This window comes from Lepisma saccharinum, chromosome 12, assembly GCF_977018435.1.
Source record: "Lepisma saccharinum chromosome 12, izLepSacc3.1, whole genome shotgun sequence".
In the NCBI taxonomy this organism is placed as follows: domain Eukaryota; kingdom Metazoa; phylum Arthropoda; class Insecta; order Zygentoma; family Lepismatidae; genus Lepisma; species Lepisma saccharinum.
In genome coordinates this window covers 10,899,282-10,905,281 of record NC_139240.1, presented here as the reverse complement: position 1 = coordinate 10,905,281, position 6,000 = coordinate 10,899,282, and the positions used below count along the sequence as shown (strand labels likewise).

The window sequence follows — 6,000 nt, the reverse complement described above, 5'->3', positions numbered from 1 at the left end:
ACAGATCTTAAGACGAGATTAAGACGATAGAAATGCAAGTTTACAATTAGTGGGAATGAATGTACAGGTAATTTAGAACCTTTTACTTTAGAAAGCATTTAGCGATATTATTTTTTGCTAACAGAACCTAACCTAACTACGAGAGCATTTAGGTTTATTATTAGAAGAATGCTGAGGGACCTAATCTTAAAACATTTTTGTGAAAGTAATCACTACAACTTCACAATATGTGTTACAGACGTAATTGCATACATAGCATGATGAAATCACGATAAAACAAAGACCGAGTCTACTGCCATTCTATGCTACTGCCACGCGCGTCTTTTTTGAGATTCCAGCAGAAAAAGAACGTGGCAGCAGACACTACCCTGATATATGGAATTACTCATGAATGATGTGTAATAAGACCATTGGTTTTAAATCGAGTAAATAGTCTGTGGAATGATCTCTGGTCGTGAATCTGAAAATGTACGTAATAACATTATTAACTATTTGATAATTAGTAATTATCGTATGTAGTAGTACATCCAATTGTCAACCTCGTTGACCCTGGATTGTATTTTGCAGACTATTGAGGCTCTGGCGTCTGAACCTACGACCAGTATAATCTTATCTTCGCAGGCCCGTGGGTGTGTGCGTTTTGTCTTTGTCCTTATGTTTGCTAAGTGTTCCTTTACAGCACCTTTTAATCGAAGTCTGAATGTTTTAATATTTTAGTAACGACATTAGGCCTACAGTTAATTTAGATGAGGTAAGGGGCTGGATTCCGTAGAACGTAACGGGTGCAAAATAGCCTTTAATTCAAATTTAATAAATGTCGTCAATGATTGCATGTGATTTGATTACATTTCAGGTTACTGATTACAGTCTCTTGATTATTACACTTACAATCATTAAACCCACACATGTTAAGAGTATATACAATAGAGACAATGTATTAGTTGAACGTAATTAATAACATAAATATTGGGAGCGATTTTACAATACAGGGAATTTCTCCATTTTGTTTGAAATTCGGCATACTCACTAATTTTGGCCCCCTAATCACGAATCTGCAGTCAAAATTTGGCGCTCACACGTGGAAATAGCAAAATAATCGAAATTAAGTTCTTATTTCCACACCCTCGATTTCCGAATTTCCCGCCGGTTCCGGGCTCCGCCCCTGGGGTAATCGACCTACCGCCCCCAACCGCTATCGCGGCCCCGCCTATATCTATAGACTCCCTGTTAAGGGCATGTTAGAAAGTGGACGGATTCACCTGCCCCCAAATAAGCGCCAAATTTATACGTGAGCGCCAAATTTTAAGTGCAGATTCGTGATTAGGAGACCCAAATTAGTAAGTAACCGAAAATTCAAACAAATTGGAGAAATTCCCTGTATTGTTAAATTATACCAAATAGGAGCAGAAATTCCCTGTATTGTTAAATTATACCAAATATTGTAATAGAATTTAGGGAGCAATTACAGAATACCGGGAGTATCTCCGATTGCTTTCAAATTCGGCATACTCACTAATTTTGGCGTCCTAATCTGAATCTGGGTACTTATTTACTATCAGTCGGACAGATTTCTTCATTTCTACAGAAGAAACTACGGTAAATATGCGATATCGCCTGGACGGATTTCTTCAAATTTACAGGAGAAAGTACTTACTGAAATGAGTTTCTTTAGCATTCTGGACATTCTTAGAGGTATTTTCTTTCACGGAAAGGGTAAAATTTTCGTTTCCCCAAAACGTCTTTTTTCAATTTTACAGGAGAAATTACGGTACTACTTTACTATACCTGAGACACCTGGGAATGATTTCTTTCGCACCTTTTTACATTGCTAACGTACTATTCTGCATTCCAGAACACTTATTTAGGTGAAATAATGGAATTCGTAACGAAAATAATGGATATTTCTTACATTAACGAGTACTTACTGTTGTTCCTTATTTCCCACAAACCATCCACGGGTAGCCCCAAAAACCATTGACGTTAGCCCAAAAATTCATGATACCTCCACGAACCATCATGGGGACGAGGTATGCCTACTAGGTTAGGTTAGGCCTGTTAGGTTAGGTTCCATTAGCACTCCTTTCGTTCAATTTAGCATATAAGGACAATACGAGAGCGTATTGTGCTCTCGTGCAGAAAGCAAATGGCGGCAGCAGCAATAGCGCGTCGGAAATAGATTTTCGTACAAAACCACATACATTCGCATTAAAATGGATCAAAACTACATTCCCGAACATCAACAACGCTACAGAAAATGATTTGCATATGTACTTTCTCCTGTAAATTTGAAGGAATCCGTCTCAGGTATAGTAAAGTGTTACCGAAATTACTTACCGAAATGCGGTAAATCATGTAATTTTCGACATTAATTTCATTCCGATGCACGAAAGCTGTTCCTTGCTGTCCGTCTACTACGTGAACCAAATATTTGCGAGCGTTTCATGACGTAACAACCGGTCAGTGTTTCCAAATACGCTGTTTTGTAACTGTGTAACAGTTATAGAACGTAAATAAACCTGCGTTACTGTTCATCATTTGTCATAACGAACTTGCGACACCATGACATGCAAATGATGCGTGGTGAAATTCGATGGGGTTCAAAATCCAGTACAATTTGTAATTCAACATGGAATTTTAAGGAGGGATTTGACAATTCCGGGAATTTCTTCATTTTGTTTCAAATTCGGTATACTCACTAATTTTTGCCCCGTAATCACATATCTGCAGTTAAAATTTGGCGCTCACACGTGGAAATAGCAAAATAATCTCAATTAAGTTCTTATTTCCACACCCTCGATTTCCAAATTTCCCGCCAGTTTCCGGGCTCCGCCCCTGGGGTAATTGACCTACCGCCCCCAACCGCTATCGCGGCCCCGCCTATATCTATAGACTCCCTGTTAAGGGCATGTTAGAAATTGGCCGGATTCACCTTCCCCCAAATAAACGCCAAATTTATACGTGAGCGCCAAATTATAAGTGCAGATTCGTGATTACGAGGCCCAAATTAGTAACTATCCCAAATTTCAAAGAAATTGGATAAATACCCTGCATTTTAACAAGAAATTCATGATTAGGAGGCCAAAATTAGTTAGTATACCGAAAATTAACAAAATTGGAGCCTTTCTCTATATTGTCAATTTGCTCCGAGTAGGTGGAAAAAAAATGCAAAGTACGTCAGACTTTTTCTTTGACATTAAATGAAAGTACGAGACGTGTATTACCTATTTCACAATCAGTTGCTAAGTTTTAGGTCAATCACTTATCGCACAACACTCTTGCTACCTTCTGTTCTGACGTCAGGAGACTGAAGTTTATTTTTAGGCTAAAGGTCTATGTTGTTATCAATATCATTACAATTTCAGTAACCACGAAACGTCTCTAATTCCCTTATTTTCTTATTTTTCACATTCATACTTACGTATTCTGCATACTAGAACCTAGATATTTTGCTATGAAGAAGGTTGCAACACTGCATAACCACTGATCATGGACTACGCTAGTCAAGATTTCTCCGCCATATTGCGTGTAACGCAAGCAAAAGCGAACAAAATAAAAATACTCGATATTTCGAAAATTGAGACTATTTGCCTGCAAAAAACAAAACGCGAAGTAGAAGAATCCTTACGAATGCAGAATATGTGAGTATCAATGTGAAAAATACGAAAATAAGGGAATTAGAGACGTTTGGTGGTTACCGAAATTTTAATACGGAAAGTAAAAACTTCGTAGTTTAATGCTGCCGAACAAGAATTAATCACTTTTTACGTAAGAAATTGGCATTGTCTGCCACATTATGCCGTTGTTTCCATTGTGTGTGTACAGATGGCGAGAGCGTTGAAAGTCACGCGATCTCTGCAGTGTTTCCAAACGTGCCTTCTTTTAACAAAAAATTCTATTTTTAACTATATTCGCCGCGCTTTCTTTTTTCGATGAATTTAGGGGTGAAATGAGTGCTAATGGAACCTAACCTAACCTTGTGTGAATGGTTTGTGGGGCTAACGTCAATGGTTTGTTGGGCTACCCATGGATGGATTTTGGGGCTTGTAACGTTCTACTCGCTTTAGTTCACTGGATATTTGCAAGCTACCATAAAATTAAAAAAAATGGGAGAGGCCGTAGATTAAGTAAGCGTTTTGTCAGTAGAACGTACATTACTGGGTTGGAGGCTTTTGCCACGTTTTTCGCGATGCCTCAAATAACACTGGAAGTTGATTGGTTCTGGGTCAAAAATCGCCACAATAAAGTTTACTGTATGAATAGTTACTTCACATCTAATGTAGTTTCAGAAAGACACACCTTTCCCAAAATGCGTCACACAATAACAAATCCATTCTTGCAATCTGCTCCCCTCTACCATCACTAAATACATACTACATGCAAAAATACTAGACACTTTTTTGAATGTTATAATCAATTTCAAGTTTTTTGCAAATATCAATAAATATTCATAGTTGCATTTATTTTGATAACATATCTTTTATTGCGCGTATACTTGTCTACAATTGTATCAAATGATAACGCAAACAATTATGAATTTGCAATGCTACGCAAGTCGGCAATTCAACAGGATCGCCCTATATATATCCCACACAACAATTCAAAATTTAAATGTTCGTAATTTTATACATTAACAATTTCTTTGGTTCATCCTATATTATATACATATATATATATCACAGAAAATATGAGATACCAATGTGTCTAAAGTACATTTCTTTGGTTTTAATTAAACAGACTCGTTCATACAATCGCTAATGCCTCAATTAAGCTGGCGTGTAACTAATCCTTCACTTTGACTACAATGTACGATCGAAAGTTACTTCTTTCATTTGGACCAGCAAAACTTCTTCAATATTATACTATATCAATTATGCTTATCGTGTCGATTACGATTTCAACAAACTCGCGTAATTTTCAAATTACGTAATCAACTGTTGCATGCCTTCAATTTACAGTTACAATGATAATATCATTTTATAAGTTGCTCGTAAAAAGGGGAAGCAAATTGATAAGCTAGGTAAAGATTGGGAGTCGCACTACAAGACTGTGATTTTCCAGATTTACATTTTTAGCAACCAATAACGTGTTTTTGCATTCATATCAAAAGCATGAGATGCATGTCATTGATTTAACACGTGCCGTTTCTAATCATGGTAAAAATTTACTATCCTTCGGACACCTCTAATTTTTTCGTTTCGTCAATTTTTGACATTCGTACTTACGTATCTGCTTCGTGGAACATTCCTGAAGGAGTATGATCGTTGTTTTGATGAAATTTGAACTATGTTTCCTAACCTAACAGAACTAACCTAACCACGCACCAATGGTTCGTGGGGCTAGCGCCAATGGTTCGCAATTATTTCCAATTTCTAGATCCTGATACTAACATGAAACCAAATTTTAACTATGTTTCCTAACCTAACAGAACTAACCTATCCACGTGCCAATGGTTCGTGGGGCTAGCTATTCTCCGTCGGAGAATTAATTTTCAACGAACAACATGAATTTCAGCTATGAAACATTCCCACATTACACAAAACACCTTCCCGATGTTCGACAATGCTACAGGAACTTATTACGGTAAGTAGTTTCTTCTGTAAAAATAAATAAATGTGTCTGAAGGATAGTAAACAAGTACCCTAATCATAAAGTACATATCCTAATACCCAGTGGTCACTCGTAACCTCCTTACGTAACACAATGCAAAAATTATCGGCAAATTACAAACCAACAAATTGTTCCGATTACTTCTTTACTGTCACGTAATCTAACACTCAAAAGTACGGCTGCAAATCAAGTTACACGTACTTGTGCTATTTCGGCATTCGAAGTAATTTCAAAGGGTAAAAATGGGTACTTGTGAAAAAGACACACGTTGCACTATAAAGTTCACTACTCATACCTGTATAGTAATGTAACGTGTCCTAGGCACGAGACTTCCAATTTTCTATGTATCGGCAAACATGGTCAAATGGCTTCCTTCATGAAATGAAGTCCCAA

General features: G+C 37.1%; 1 long non-coding RNA gene across 1 annotated transcript in view; it reads left to right on the top strand.

The window, feature by feature from the left end:
• The first annotated feature begins 425 nt into the window (after window positions 1-425).
• LOC145996381 (uncharacterized) overlaps window positions 426-6,000 on the top strand; it is a 53,531-nt gene continuing 47,956 nt past the window's right edge. The window contains exon 1 of the long non-coding RNA XR_014442769.1: window positions 426-468. This is a non-coding gene — a long non-coding RNA (uncharacterized LOC145996381). The remainder of the gene's footprint in view (window positions 469-6,000) is intronic.